At 42.2% G+C, this 16896-nt stretch overlaps 1 protein-coding gene and 1 pseudogene across 20 annotated transcripts in view; one reads left to right on the top strand and one right to left on the bottom strand.

Annotated features, from left to right (window-relative positions):
- The window catches only part of Mast4 (microtubule associated serine/threonine kinase family member 4), a 604035-nt gene that overhangs the window by 458823 nt on the left and 128316 nt on the right, over positions 1 to 16896 (top strand). The window lies entirely within an intron of this gene.
- On the bottom strand, positions 663 to 1328 carry LOC116083833 (annotated as a pseudogene).

Below are 16896 nucleotides of genomic sequence, written 5' to 3'. Positions count from 1 at the left end.
TCTTTCCCAAGCTACAGACTCGAGCTTAGAAATAACTGGATTCAAAGCTTCTTGGTGATGCTGGGTACCTTGAGGCTATAACAGAAAAAGGTGGATGGGGATGGTTTCTGGGGTGTCCCGACACCAGTCCTGGGAAGGGATGCAATGCCAGCAAAGTAACCCAGAGATTCCTCTGACCTGGACTGAGCAGTCAGAACCCCTCTGCCTAGTTTCTTGTACCTAGCATGCGGCTAGGAAAGTGTGGAACAAACACAAGTAGTAGAAGCAACGCTTGTATCATTTGACTTTGGAGAGACCCAAAGACAGAGGCTTGTGAGAATGAATACATGTGCATTGTCGAAAGAAGCTATATCTTCCAGTGTCTTCCCATATGTTCGTTATAACCACAGGCTATCCCACAGTTGAGTGAAGCTAAGACTTTGTAAATACCACATACTGTTAGTACCTCCTTTCCCCGCTAAAAAGAAAATTTTAAAGTAACAATTAACTATGATAAAGCACTTTCTGTTGTTGTTTGAAACAATGTCTAGCTCTGTAGCTCATGCTAGACTCAAAGTCCAGAGGCCTTTATCTGAGCTTTGCCGTGCTGGTATTATAGGCACGCACTACCATTCCTGGTGCTTTTCTGTTACTCTTTTTTTTTTTTTTTTAACATATAGAACAGCAAACACCTTTATTACACTATGAATGAGGCTTATTTGCCTTTCCCGGCTTTGATCCTCCTCAGATAGAACTCCAGCTCCTTGCCTTCGAGTATATAGCCATCTGCTCTGCAGTACTTGCCTGGTCCTGAGGCCATAAAGGCGAGGAGCTTGCCCTGCTGGAACTGCTCCTCCAGAAGGCTGCTGATTTTGGCATTCTTTTTCCTTTCGTCGTATTTCTTTTGAATTTTCTTTGATCGTTTTTTGTTTAAAATCTCTTCCTCCTCAGGAGTTAGCTTGGCCCCCTTCGTGCGGCCCAGGGGCTGTGCACAGTGGGACTCGTACCACTGCCGGTACGGTGTGCTGTCAATGAGCACAATACAGTTCTTTACCAGGGTCTTGGTGGGGACAAGCTCATTACTGGATGCATTGTACACAATATCAATGATCTTCGTTTTTCGAGTACAACGCTCAGAGCCCCAGGAAAAGTTCCCCACATCCAATCTCAGGGCATGGTACTTCTTATTGCCTCCTCGAACTCGGACCGTGTGTATGCGGCGAGGGTCAATCTTAGTGTTGGCAGCAGGCCGTCCCAGCTCATACTTCCGCTTCTTGTGGTAGGGCTTTCTCTTACCCCCGGTCTTGCGGTGCTTGTGCCAGTTGTCCCGAGAGATGCCCATCGCTCGGCACTAGCTGGAAACGCCTTCTGTTACTCTTAAAGTCGTCGTCTTCTTTAGAGTTTGTAAGTATTTGGATGAACAAGGTCCACGTATCTTCTGAATAAGGGGAGTAGCATGCATCATACAGCCTGACCCGTTCAGACAGGAAGGCGTGTCTTCTCATCTTCCACTTACCAACTTTGGAGATGGGAAAATAAGAGAAATGGGAAAGTTATAAGTTCTTTAGACTATGATACTATACACTTATTACAAAAGCATCTCAGGATCATTTCTACCAGAGTGGAGCATGCCTTTTGACCGTGCAGTCAGCCACTGCGGTTATTCTAGATACATAGTACCTGATAGACTGGGCAGTAATGTGTTGAACATGGTCTCTGCATCTGCTTGTGAAAGGTATCCTCCATGCGTTAAGAGGAATGCTTTGTAAACACGAAATAATTTCAGGTTAAAAGGTCCTCTTCAAATTAGACTGGAGACTTGAAGCATGAAATGCAAGCAGTTTTTCCCCTTTCAGCTCCTCCCAGGGATCAATGTCTTCTATTGACTCTTCTGTTGCTTGCATACAATTTTCTATCATGGTCATTTATGTTAATCATCATGAAACAGAATCATTGTACATCATATTCCCTTAGGCAAAATTTCTCCTCCTGTAATACTTGATACTACAAAATTGGTTCAAAGGAGATATAAAAAACAATTCATTATTTCTTTGTTTATGTGAATTGGTGTTTTGTTTGCTTGTACGTCTGTGTGAGGGTGTCAGATCTTGGAGTTACCAACAGCTGTGAGCCTCCATGTGGGTGCTGGGATTTAAACCCCACGTCCTCTGGAAGAATAGTCAGTGCTCTTAACTGCTGAGCCATCTCTCCAGACCCACGAGCTATTATTTTTAGTGAGTAGAGGATCACCCAGAGGTAGGTGGTAAGAACCCCATCCTTTCTTATCTCTGTGCTTCACCTTCTGTTTTAATCCTGATGCAAGTGCATGTAACAATCTCTGAAAAAAATTGGACATAAAAGGCCAGTTATCTTCATTTGTGAGAATCTAAATATGTCATGATAACGACAGTATATCTTGTTTTTAATGTTTTCTTTTTCTTTTCTCTTTTAAACAGAAGATTATTAAAAGATACCTTTATCAGGAAGGGATGTCTATGGAATTATTGTAAATTAGCAGAGTGCTTGCTAAAAGTTGTATATGGATATTTGCTATGTACATTTTTAATGATACAGTTCAGATAATTATCATACAGAACAGCAGTTTTTCATCTTAATGTTGTACTAAAATAGATGATTTGGCCACCACTTACATTTATTTGTATTGCAGAACTTGGTGAAATATACAGATATTAAATATACAAAGTAACCTATGTTTCTGTAGACCAGTAGTTCATACGGGTGTGCCTCATCATCTCCAGAGTCTCAACTGTGCTGTGGAAGCAAAGTGGATTTTATCAGTCCATAAATCCATGTTTATGCCCACAGGTGCATGCATACTTGTATATAAAATGCCTGGGGAGGGATGATGGTACCTCACCACACAGATGCAGAGAGCAACAAATATTTACTGATGCGGTCTGGGGCATCCGTGAAACTGTATCAAAAATGTAAGAGCATCCTTTGAGCTTTATTTGTTTGTTTATTTAATAGTTCTAAGTAGAAACTTGCCATGCCATAATGAGAGGCAGGTCTGCATTCTTTAAGAGCAAGAAGCCTTTTGCTCAGAGTGTTTTAAGTCTATAAACACATGGTAGATTGCCAAGGAAAAGAAGGGAGGGTTGTTGGTCATCTTGTTTGTTCTAAGCAATTCAGAAGAAAACATCTTCCCTATAAGTCGAAGAGAATACATCAATAACAGGGGAGATCTCTCTGGGAAAGAGAGGTTCAGAGTGTGGAACTGTGTACTTGGCTGTCTGTCCCCTGCATCAGTTTGTCACTAATTGAGAAATCCAACTTGGCCACGTTCTAGGTGCTAGGCATTTTGCTGTGGAGATCATGAGGAGACAGATGGCTCCTAAGTCCATGAAGCAGAGAGCTTCATGACGAATGTATTGAGGGGGACATAGATACAAAGGAGTCATTAGGCTTGGCAGCATTGACAGAGACAGAGAGAGGCAGAGAGACAAACATACATGCGCATGTGTACACACACACAGATACATACAGATACACACAGACACACACACACACACACACACACACACACACACACACACCTGCACCCACGCACACTATGCTTACTTTTGCCAGCTCTGTCATGGTGGGGGAACATAGAGGGCTCTGACAGGATCTAAGGCACATAACCTCACAGTAGGCTCTCTATAGGTTAGTGGGTGGACAGCCAAGTCAGGGAAAGATGGGAGAGAATACTGCAGGCAGAGAGAAAACAGAGCTGTGCAAGGACGCTTTGGCTTACGAACTGAGATTCTAGAGGAAATGGTAAGTGATGACCTACTGTGAATTCTGAGGATTTATACTGGGCATCGGTTAAGAGCGTACAGAAAGATTCCTGGCAGGGAGGATTCCTAGAGTTGGGTAATGGAGAGTCCCAGTTAAAGTACACATCACACCCTTCTGAGAAGACAATAGATGAGGTCATAGGCAGGACAGTGGTCTTGGAAGTAAAGGCAGATGTTCAGGGAGTCCAATCCATAGGACTAGGTGACTAATTGGATGATTTCATGAGGAGGAACCACAGTGACGATTCATGCTTTAGGCTACTGACTAATGCCAGCAACTGAACCGAGACTTGGGAAACAGGACAGGTTGGGTGAAGAAGGTAACTTTGGTTTGAGACTCACTGAGCTGAAGCTCCTGCTGATATTGGAGTGGAGATGTTGGCTATGTGGGTTCAGGTAGAACAAAGCAGTGTGTTCCAGGCAGGGGGATGAGTCACCCTCATCAAGATGAATGAGGCCTCTAGAGGTGTAGTTAGTGTTCACTATTCCTTTTCCAAGAGCTGTGGAGACCTAGAACTGAACCGAATCTTTGTAGCCCTCTTTGATACAGAAGGTGTGGAGACGGGGATGGGGAGACAGCTTTCCCCCTGTTTAAGTAGTTGGTACTAGGAAAGACAGCCATAGCCATAGAGCTATATAGTTACGTTCCTAGAAGTATGTGTATTTTGGTTTTGGTACACTGTTTGAGTTTTAAGCAGCTTTGATCATAGGAGGATCTGATAGGAACTGAAATGGTATTTATTTGTCCTGGCTGTCCTAGAACTCCCTGTGTAGGCCAAGTTGACCCTGAACTCACAGCAGTCCACCTGCTTCTGCCTTCCAATTAAATGTGTGCAGCACCATGACATCGGGCCCACAACTGAAATTTGACTTCATACTAACATTTTCCTAGGGGTTGTTTGAGGTCAAAGTAGAGGATGATGGGACTGAAGGCACCAGTTTCCATGGCAAAGGGATAATGTTTGCTGGGTTTTGTCGTTGATGCTTATTGGGTTTTTGTTTATTTGTTTGAGTTGATTTGGCTTTTTTTGTTTGTTTAGGGACAAATTCTCATACTGCAGAGAATGGACATGTAGTCCAGGCTGGCCAAGGACACCATGGTAGTCCAGGCTGGTCTTAAAGTCACATAGTTTTTTTCTGCTTCGGCCTTCCAAGTACAGAGATTATGGGCATTAGCTGTGTTTTGAATTTGTTTTCATACTTTTCTTGAAAAGGACAAAAGACATTTCCTGCCTAAAAACCTCAATTGTCTATATGTTTTCTGTGTCCTTATCAAGGGGAAAATGAGGTGGGTAGAATGGTAGGATTTTACAATATCATCCTGTTTCCTCATGCAAAGCAGGTGAGGAGGCAGAAGACAAGAGTGCCAGTTCACTCCCATTGAGTATCTAATTTATGAACATCTCTGAAGTGGCTACCTGTGGACTTGAAGGCTGTGCTGTATATAGCTTATTAGTTGATCTGAAAATAAGACTCATTCATTATTCTTATAAATACCCATCCTCTCTGAATTTACCTAGTGCAGACTTTCATGTGATGAACTATTTTTATTTGCATTAAAACTTAGACATATTTGACATTGAGATCTGTCAAGACTTTACATAACTCAATACTAAGTGTTATGCATATTCAATAATATCCCTGGAACTGTAAAACTAAATTCCAAATCACATAACTATTTGGTTGATTACATGTGGACTCATCCAGCCCATAGCTCTTGGTGTAGACTTGTTTTCTTTTTTAACTCTGGCTTGAACCAGTTTAGTCATGGCAAGAGTTATAAGATGAACATTTGATGGTTATTAGATAGCTGTCGGAAAATGACCCAGTCATCATTTTGGTTTCTGAGGAGGTAACCATAGCACTGGTGGCTAAAATAGATCATCTCGTGACATTTTCACTAAGAAAATAAACACTTAATTCACTTCTGTAAAATGTTATCCCCAAGGATCCTCTAGGCAAACCAAAGAACCGGAGACAGTGCTTTCAACAAGACCTGTTTTGTATCAGAAAGGAGAGCATGATAGGACAGTGTTTGCTTTTCTGTTGGATTGATTAAACATTCAGACCAAAAGCAGCTCAGGGAGGGGAGAGGAGGGCTCACACTTTCAGGTCACAATCCATCAGGGCAGGAACTCAGGCAGCTGTGGTGGAGAAGTACAGCCTGCTAGCTTCCTTATGTAGCTCAGGCTCACCTGCCCAGAGAAGGTGCCACACCACGGTCAGCCTTCCGGTGGGCTCACGGCAACTGCCAGTCAAAGAAAAACTTCTGGCAGATAGGAGCACGGGTCAGCCTGAGCTCTTCAGTTGTGGTTCCTTCTTCCCAAGTGACTCTGGGCTGTGTCAGGTTGACAGTATTCACTCTGTTTTGAAGGCTTTTTGTTGTTGTTGTTTTGTTTTGTGTTTTTTTTTTTTTTTAAAACAAGTTTAGTTTGAAGCCTAGCACTGTGTAAGCGTTGTATATTGGGGTGCCTAATGCCTTCTAGATGTTTCATACCCCTCTGTTTTTCTTGTCTTGGGTGTTTCTGTCACTCTCCCTAACAATGTCTTATTCTACAAAGCCTTATGTATCGCTATATATATATATATATATATAATTTAGAATCTTAGTTCAATAGAGCATTGTGCTCGAGGCCAGGGTCATGGGTGTTACCATCAAGTATTACAATGAAAAAAAAAAGAGCTCCCTCTTTTCTATAGCTTCAGGCATTGTGTTAGAATTTGCTGATAATACTTGGCTTCTCTTTTCCAAGTCTGAATGGTGCTGTGTAGCTCATTAGCCATGCTGGGAAAGGCAGACCAGTGTCCTTGGGTACATGGTGCCACCTTAGGTCTATTTCCTCCTGTGTGAGGGTACCTTAAGGACTTCCTGTGTGAGGCAGATCTACTGGAGCAAAGCACATATGTTTCTCCAACAGAAATATATCATGTAAGTTCCTCGTGGACGATGGCCATCCTTCTACATATAACCCAGGCCAGTGTCCTTCATAGACAGACATTGTCAGCATCCTGGTCAACATCCTGGCCATTCTAGCATGAGACAACAGGCATTTCCCAGAGTTCATGACGTCTCTCCTCATTTCTTTAATCTGATTTATTGCCCTTCAAAGTCTTAATAAGGACACTTTGTAGGTTCTGTCTGGAGGCTGGGGGCTCTGATCATTTGTGCATTGAACTTTAAATAAGTTGGGAAGATGGGCCGGGTCTTATTTTCATAATTTGATGGTACTTGACATTTACAATGGTATGCTCCATTTGTGCTCAAATAAATGCATTTGTGTTTAGAAATACTATGCCAGCTTTTCCTCCCTCTCAAACTAAAAGTAGAGTTTTGTTGTTGTTGTTTTCCCTCTTGCATTCAAAATGAAATGCTAAAAAAGAAACCATGCTTACCCAGATTTGTCAGATGTACAGAAAAACTGGTACAGCCCCATTCAGCCTGACTGCAGTGACCTGCTGCCTGAAGACAGGAAGGCTCACTTCCCTCTCTGTCTCCACAGTCCCACCTGTTTTCAGAGCCAAGAGGTTCCTTCCCAGCTGGGCCTGTTGACTTTGCTGCCTGCTGCTCTGTTTACAGGTCAGGAGGGTAGCCCTTCCTGGCCAGCCCTTTCCATAGCTCTTCCAGGTGAGGAATTGGATCCCCAGTGTCCCTTGCTGCACTTAACATGTGGAAATGAGTCAGTGGAAAATTCACTTACTCATCCTGACCTACTTCTGTCTCTTGTGCTGGAGGTGTGCTTATTTGCGGAGAGCACTCTGTCCTCCTTGCAAAACCCCATGCTCTGTGGTTGGTTTAACACTTTAGCCTATAAACTGCTTGAGAAGATGTAGAGTTGTCTACATTGTTCTATAAATAGTATGGCCATACCTAGAATCCATTTTAGAACGAGCTCCCGGGAGTCAGGAGCATCGGACTTTGGATAATTCCCAACACAGCCCCTGCCTCCTACAGAAGAGTCTGTGACTTTTAGGAGAAATTGCAGAATGAGAGCTTTGACTACCTTAAGAAGGGAGGGGTAAGCCTGTTATGCTCCAACTCGGTCATCCCCACTTTCAGAAAATAAAAGCAAAACCTTCTTCACCCCCACCTCATTTTCATTCTCTTAACTTTTAAAAACTTTCAAGTGTGCTATCAAGTCATGTATTGCCTCAAGTGCTACTCAAGGAACAAGAGGGTGCGCGTTAACAGAGAGCTCACTGTCTCTCCTGGGAGAGCAATGAGGAGCCATTCTGCAGCAAGGCCAACACGAACTGGTCACTGACTGCCTAGCTTTGCCTTTTTTTTTCTTTTTTTTTAAATTTAAGAATCAAAACCCTGTCCATCTCAATCAGAGTTTAGTCCATGCAATCACATGTTTTGATAAGGGATCCACCTTCTTTGAGAGGAACAGAGTTGGAAACCGGAAAAAAAAAAGTGATACATGTTACACGTTTCGTACAAAAACACATAGTCACACTAAGAGTAACTCCAAATAACTAGCTGTTTGGATTTACAGTCCTTTATATTGTGTGTCACATTGTGCAGACAGCAGTGTAGTAGAAGTAGTAATCGGGCTGGAAAGATGGCTCAGTGGTTAAGAGTACCGACTGCTCTTTCAGAGGTCCTGAGTTTAATTCCCAGCGACCACATGGTGGCTCACAACCATCTGTAATGGGGTCTGATGCCCTCTTCTGGTGTGTCTGAAGAGAGCAATGGTGCTGTATTCATATGCATAAAATAAATAAATAAATTTTAAAAAAGAAGTAATAATTCCCTTAGTGTACATATACAAGATTGAGTTGCTAGCTTGGAATAATCAGTAAATATTTTTGTCCCTGTCTAACCATCCTTATAAAGACTTTGAGCTTAGGGTTAAGTAGTCTTACTAGAAGTAAGTATATGGGAGGATATGAAAGCCCTGGCTAAGGAACAGGATAGTATTCTTTTGAAACACCAGCTCACTCTTGGCAGCTAATTAGTTCTTACTGTGAGCAACTCACCCTTAGAAAGAAGAAGAAAAGCCAAGAGCCTGTTTAAAAGGTTGCACCCACCACCATTAAAATCCCAGAGTAGGGTTTCAGTGCCAGCTGACTGATAGCCTTGCAAGCATCCCTTTATTTGGATTCTGATTTCTTTGTGTCCATCCCCACCCCTCCCAAGGTTGTCACGGATACTATTCCTTTCTAAGGAGACTATAAATTAAAACTCGGGGTCAGGCCGAGCCACCTCCGTGAAAGTAGTACATTGCAGAACAGATATGGTTTATGGTGTAGAAAATGTTCTGTGCCTTCTGACCAATAGAGAGAGGCTTCTGGCTAAAGTCAGAAGTGGAGGGCCACCTTCAGGGAGGCCTGGTTGTGGTGTGGAAGCAGCGAGGTGTGGAGCTCTGTGAATTTTGCTAGGATAATCTAGTTTTCACATTAAAAAACAAAAAGAAAAAAGAAAGAAACCAATTAACTTGGAGTCTGCTGTCAGAAGACAGCCTCTGATAAAGTAAATGGATTTCAAAGAAAAGGAACCAGTTTATTGTCATGCAGCACTGTGTTGTGAGTTCACATCTGCAATCCAGTGTCCATCTGGAGATGCAGCTATGTCCCAGAATGACATTTCCCTGAAAGTATATAGTCCTGTTCATCTACTCCATCTTCTCTTAGGGAGGCTCTATAGCAGACAGAAGCTTCCCTTCATAGCAGATCACATTACAAGCATGAGCTTAGAGCATAAGCCAGTTGGCCAGTGACTTAAGTACAAAATGCCTTATCTGGCTTTGTACAATCTCTTTGATTGAAAGAACTCTTCTAAATAGGCTTAGATATTTTGTTGTGGTGTCCCCAGAAGCCACACCTACTGAATTCAGAGCTGTTTCTTAGAGTCTCTGCAGATGTAGGTGCTGAAAGCCAGCATATCCGTTCTGGGCCTTGAACTCCAAACAGGATTCAAGCACATGCTCTCTGTCACCACAGAAGCATGGCATTCCAGCAGCCTTTGGAAAGGGCTCAGGCGGGAAGTGGATGGGGCCCCTGCCAAGGACACTGCAGGCGGTTGGGTGGGTAGAAGTTTCGGGGCCAGGATTCCAAAACCACAGGGCTTTTGCCATTTGTTCTCTAATGCTAGATTCCTAATTGATGGCTTTACCACTACAACTACAGCCTTAAGTTCTGCAGCAAGACCTGGGTGGCTTAAAATGCCAGACGCTGCCGGGACAGGGACAGATTATAGTCCTGGGGACACATTATAGCCCCAGGCTTGGGATCTTTATCTTTCCTTACCGTGAGAGAATGGGAGAGGAGTTACAGTATCCCACACTGTAGCTGCATCTCTGTTCATTTTCTGTAAATTGAATGTGAGACACTTTTTATTCTAGTGCAATATGGTAATCACAACCTAAATATAAATCCAGTAATTAAGGCTCCAAATGGATGAATATATTTAACAATAAAACTGGGAAAGATGACGCCTTTAGAGTTCTTCATTTTACAGTAGTGGGTTAACTGGAGCACTGTAACAATCGCATCCGGAACGGGAACATTCTAAAGGGACAGCGTCTTCATTATGAATGTCCTCGTGTAAGACAGGGGTTAGTTTGTAAAGCACAAGCAAACAAAAAAACTCTGGAAGGTCTGTTGGCTCTGTGTGAACCCTAAAAATCACCTACATTCAAACTCCACAACACAGCTTTTATCGTGGGGTAGCTGTTGTCTTCTTTGGCTTTCGGGTTCGCCTGTTTTTGTTTTACATTTTGAATAATGGAGACACCCCCGCCCCCTCCTTTTTGGCTTCATTCTCTCTAGAGTCCAACTTGTCAGTCTGACTGCATCTCTCCATTATATCTTAAGTAACTGTTACAATGGGTCTGTCTCCACTCTGAATCCACCAGCATCTATGTACCAGCATCTGTTAGACTGTAACTAAAGGGTGCAAACAGGTTTCCTCCAGGAACACACTGTAGGCTCAGCTCCCTGTGCTGTTTCTGTCTTTAGCTTTTAGGTTAGGTCCTTAAGGAGGGTCAGATTTTTCTGAAGTAAAAATGACATGTGTGGATGGTTTCTTGGGCCAGGCAGCTCCCTGGAATTTCCAGTCGCTGTTGTGTTGTAGGTTAGGGCTGGTTACTACTTCTCAGCCAGAGGGGACTGAGCCATGCTTTTTTCAAGTGTAGTTACTTGATATATATAGCCTTTATGGTGTGTGCGGTCAAGTGAGGTGGGCCCCAGGAATTACAACCTACTCAAAGACTCATACAGTCATTTGTAACCCAAGCCCTCACACAGTGGTGTGGCCTGTCTAAACTGGGTTCTGAAGCTCCCTGGTGAGGGTCATGGGCAGAATCAGCTATAACTGGCGTTTTCAAGATGAGTGTGACTCTCCTGTTCTTAGTCTGCGCCCTGGTGTACTCCGTCTAAGCCACGCTCATGACTACAGGCCTGCCATCTGCTTTTTGGAGCTCAGCATTAGAAGGTCTTGGTCACCCACATGTTCAAAGGCATAGGCAGACCTTACTGCCTCCCCTTTAGCTACCCTAGCCTTAGAGTTGACCCTATCTTCCGCTTGGGCTGTTCTGCCTACTGCTCACCTACAGTTGTAGCTCTAGGCCCTTAGAGAAGGACCTGGGGCTTTGCAGTTGGGCTGCCTCCCAACAGCTGTGTCTATCCCTGAAATTAAAATCCTCTGAGGATCTTCCAAGGCCCAGAAACCTGGACATGCAACAAGCACAAAGGCTTCCTGGAATATGAGAAGAAAAAAAAAAAACACTCTTATTCTCCTCCAGTATACAGATTACCACAAGTGAATAGCTTAGAAAATGAGCCAGTTACAGGACACTGCTGGTCCCCTTCTGTCTCTCTCCCTTTCTTCTTAGGAATTACAGCTAGCAATATTCAAAGCGATACTATCCTTGCGTTATTGGACACACGTTTTCCATAGTAAGAGATTATATTATACTCATTAAGAGTTTTTAAAAATATGTGTGCCTGTCTTCTGAGAAGTCATTGCTGTTATTATTTATGAATGTCTACTTGCAGGTGACTTTTCTCCGAATCCTGTGTGTTTTAAACATGCATGAGGTCATGCTTTGGATTTTCCAGTTTCAGCAACGGTTTTCTACACATTGGGGATTTATAGTGGGTATAGCTTCTTCTTCTTACAGTTTTAGAAGACTTTTTCTTTCTACCTGATCCTTTGTTCTATGCCAATTCAGAAAGAAAAGGAGGGTGAGGGAAGGGATGCAAGTGTGAAAGGAGGTCGGTGGGAAGCTGGCTTGGTTAGGATCAAACCCTGGCGGTGCCATCATTTCCAGAGGAGCATTGTTCCATCAGAGAAATAGATGCCCACCCTGCCTCTCATTCCTCAGGGTTCTCAGGACCACAGCAGGAGCATCTCTTCTAACTGGCGGTCTCACCCCCATCCTTGGTGTTCTCATCTTTAATTTTGGCTACTGTGACAGCTACTAGGCCTGTGCTATGGGGTAGCTTCTTGTCTTCATAAACACCTCATCCGTTTTGCACATGCAAAGCCTTTGGTGGCCAGACTGACCAAAGGGCGAGCTGTGCCGAGGACATGTTATCTCTTTATCTTCCATTTCTGGGTCATTCCACTTTTTAAAAAAGTATAACAACCAGAGAAGCAGTTTTCTTCATTTCTACAGGAATTGATTAACTCTTCCTCTTAGATGAGCTAAGCATAAGCCTTTCTTGAGGTAAAATCATCTCTTTGGAGAGGGAGGAGGAAATAAACTTAAGTTGTTTCTCTAAGAGGAAGTTGTTAGCAGTTGAAAACTGACTGATTTGTGAAGGGAGGTCATGGCCAGGAGGGCCAGGAGACTTGCAGGTGAGAGTTAGCTTTCATAATTAATTATTAACATGCAAGACATTAACTGTTGGTTCTACTGAGGTTTAATGTAATTGCAGAATTCTAAAATTTAATCTATAGAAAGATTGTATATCGTGTGTAAAAATATGTTAAAGACATGACCTTCCTGGGAACCTCTGCAGTGCCCTGTCCCCACCCTTTTTCATTTCTCAGTGTAAAAAAAAATCCACTCTTATTTAATCACCTTTGCTTTCTGTACTACTTCAGTGTCTTCACCTAAAACAGGAACAGTGTTTAGGCTACCTGCATAGTAATTAGATGACTTTATGTGATTTATTTTTCCTTTTGTCTTTGACATTTTTTTTTTTAAATCAGTGGCCACCCAATTTCTATGAAAACTGGGATAGACCGATTGATTTTTGTTTTGTTCTTCTATTACTTTCCCCTCCTATTACACAAAGTCTCCGAACAGAACAATAGAGGCCTTTTAAAATGCAGGGAAATGTCTCCCTCCCCAGATTTCCGGATTGCTAGGCCCTCAGATCCTGGTAACAGCCCTCCTTGGCCTGGGTCAAGACACTCTTCCAAAAAAAAAAAAAAAAAAAAAAATGGTTGGGGATTTTATGGTGAAGTAACAAAAGCTACACACATGGCAGAAAAACAAACAAACAAACAAATTGAGCTAAAACCAACCGCACTAGGTTGGTGGCTATGTTGTGTAAGGTAACTGGGAGCCAGCTTTACCTTACAGGGCTCTTACTGTATAAAAGTCAGGAGCGCCTATATTGCCTGCTACTTGTCTGTTCCCCTCCCCTGTGTTTAAAAATTACTATTTTTTTTTTTTTTCCTTTTTGGTATTGCTGAAGACTCAACCCAGGGCCTTGCCTATTCCAAGGCAAGTGTCCTATTATCCCCTAACTCCAAATATTGAATCTTCTACATGCAAAAATAGATGCTAATCCATTTTTCAGTAAAATAGATTTTTTATTGTTACTACTAAGGTTGAATGTGTGGTCACATGCTTGCTAGGGAAATACCCTGCCTCTGGTGGTAACTTTTTTACCTTTGATTTTGAGACAGTGTCTCATTAGATTGCCCCAAATTTATAGCTCAGTCAGGCCTTGAACCATTCACAGTATAGTAGAATAACAGTGATTATGTTTGTGCCATCAGGCCTGGCTAAGAAACAATTTTACATCATTTGATGCATAGAATGTCAAATATTTGTTGTGCTCTTCATGAGTCACTATTATACCTACTTATGTTCTTGTCCCATACAGTAAGAAACAAGACCTTTATTCTGTGATAATAAATTCAAGAGACTGGTATAGTTGTGCAGAAAGGAACACTGGCTTAAAGAAAAAGCAAAAATGGCTGGTGTGGTATTTTGATATGAGGCAGAGTTGTTTAAAGTCCCTGATAGTGAGAAATTCCTGCTTCTTTATCCATACCATAGTGTGGTATTCCAAAGAATTATAGTCTTTGCACTATTGGTTCACGATACAAAGACCTTTATCTAATCCTTGGGCTGGAGATTGCCTCCCTTTCTGATTGATCTTGGGCTCAGTTAGATAGCAAACTATAACTTTCCAGCTTTCAGAGTTGTGAGACAGGCAAGCAGCATCAACTGCCAGCTGCTGAGAGGGGGGCCTCAAGTTGCCTGCTTATCTCTGACTCTCTGATGAGGTCTGAGCACGCCTCAGACTGAAAATGGACCATCACAGCCTGCTGCTGACCTTAACATGTCATTTTCCATGTTCGTAAACATGGGCTCTTAGTAAAACAGGCAGTCATTGCTACTGTTTCTCAAGACCAGGCCTGTGAAGAGAAGCCCTCAATCTAAGAACACAGACAGTGTTCTTTGTTACATGAATGTGCCCTGCAATTTTATGATTATACTGTGAATGAAAATATGATGTTACCACAAAGCCCAAGAAATGACTTCCTTGGTGGCTCTTGACAGGCTTCATTTTTGAGATGGGCTTAGCTACGTTGTTGTTTTTATATGCATTTTGATCTTATGTTAGGAATTAAGGTTGATTTAGAAAGATAATAAGGGAAATAGGCAGGAGCAGATTTACATTTTTATTTCCTTATAGGATCAAGGACTTGTTCTCATTACGTTGGAGAATCCTGATTCTAGACTTGGCCCTGTGGCATGCAGCTTAATTTGACTCTAGGGAGTTATTCAAGATCCCTTCCATTATGGGAAGCTTACATGGAAGGACACCAACCACTCAGTGCCATTGAATTTCTGCTTAGGCTGTTTCCATGGGAAGGTCAGGATTCCATAACGTTCATAAACAGGAATCCAGCGACACAATGAACAGGAACTCTGAGTCACTGCAGGGAATACAGAATGAGTTTAGGTTGGGTGTCTACTGAGCACAGTAAAGAGGCGGGGTCAGTCTGTTTTTCTGGAGTTCGAGGTAGTTACTAATAAGGACCAAAACCAAGAGTAGGGATGAGTGAGGCCAGCTCATTACACACAAGGATAGGCTTCAGAGAACAGGTGGCCATTCCTGGAAGAAGCAAGCCAGAGATCTGAAGGAGGCTGCCCTAGAGAAACTTTTCCTTAGTAACCCAAGCACACCATCTCATGTGATTTCCTCCAGACCTCTGCATGAATCACAGGATGTTTTTACACAGATTTCTCACATATGTGTTCTCTTAAGAGTAGAGGCAAAAATGGGGAAGATGATGATGGAAAGGATTACATCCTGTATATATATATGTGTATGATGGTTCTCTATATATTTGTGTATATAATTTGAGACAAGCTGAAGCTCGCAATGCTCCATGCCTCTGTCGCCAAGTACTGGCATTACATGTGTGTGCCACCATTCCCAACAGGAGTGCCATCTTGAGAGAATATACAAGGAAAGGAAGAAGATTTAGGCAAGGCTATAACTGTTATAAAAACACAAATTTTGCTGGGCAGTGGTGGCGCACGCCTTTAATCCCAGCACTTGGGAGGCAGAGACAGGTGGATTTCTGAGTTCGAGGCCAGCCTGGTCTACAGAGTGAGTTCCAGGACAGCCAGGGCTATACAGAAAAACTCTGTCTTGAAAAAAACCAAAAACCAAAAACCAAAACAAAAAACCCAAAAAACAAAAAAACACAAATTTTATATTACTTATTTAATTTTGACTTACATTATATGTAAATACTTGATAATTGCAAAATCCTCATCACATTTGTTATAGTTAGTATATGCTATGCTATACGCTTTTGGTCTTCTTTTTACAAATTTACTTATGAATGTGGCAGTTAATCTTTTCTCCAAGGAACATAGATGGATGCTTTGTGTAGTTAGGGATATTATTCTTGGCTGTAATCCTAACACTCAAGAGGTTAAGGCAGAGCGATCTTTACTTTAAGGTCAGCCAGATCTACATAGCAACGTTCCAATGGCAGGGGTTAGAAATCACAAACCTGATATGTGTTCTCTTAAATATTCAGAGTTAGTTAGTTATCTGGAAATGAAGAGGTAAACAACATACTCTGAAGAGAATGGGATCCAGATGTGTAGATTGATTGACAGCTCCCTCGGAAACAGTGGGATAAGAAGTCTGGCACATGCTGTGTAAACACAGTTCTTTCCCTGGTTATTTCTAGACCAGCTGGTTTGGGCAAGGACAAGGATGATGCATATGTTGAGTCATCTACCTGTGGATCTGTGAAAATATACTGTGGAGAAGTGAGTACCAAACAGTGTACAGGCCTCAGTTGTGTGTCCACCATGGGTCTGACAACATGTGTAACCTAGGAATACAAGCATTCCTGCTTAGTCACATTGTGTATTTGTCTACTGGGGTCAAGCTTACTACCTCCCAGAAAATAACAATGTGATGTGTGATACTTGGTAGCTTGATCCACCTCCTGTAACTAACCTTCAGGCTTTAGGCTCCAAGACTGATTCTGTTGGTGCTCCCTGGGTACATAGTTACCAAGAACACATGATTTGTGTTCCAGCAGAATGGTCGGATATTCATTTATAAGAGCAGATAGCTTGTTTTTTTTTTTTTTTTTTTTTTTTTTTTTTATGAATGTGGACTGGATACATAAACAGGACCCAGCATTTTGCTGCATTCAGGAAATGCACCTAAGTGACAAAGACAGACACTACCTCAGAGTAAAGGACTAGAAAACAATTTTCCAAGCATATGTCCTAAGAAACAATCTGGAGTAGCCATTCTAATATCGAATAAAATCAACTTTCAACCAAAAGTTATCAAAAAGGAAAACTCATACTCAGCAAAGGAAAAATCTGCCAAGGAGAACTCTCAATTCTGAACATCTGTGCTCCAAATGCAAGGGCACCCACATTCA

Source organism: Mastomys coucha, unplaced genomic scaffold (genome assembly GCF_008632895.1).
Source record: "Mastomys coucha isolate ucsf_1 unplaced genomic scaffold, UCSF_Mcou_1 pScaffold8, whole genome shotgun sequence".
Classification (NCBI taxonomy): domain Eukaryota; kingdom Metazoa; phylum Chordata; class Mammalia; order Rodentia; family Muridae; genus Mastomys; species Mastomys coucha.
The sequence above is the reverse complement of the archived record's forward strand: the minus strand, read 5'-3'. Positions and strand labels throughout refer to the sequence as shown.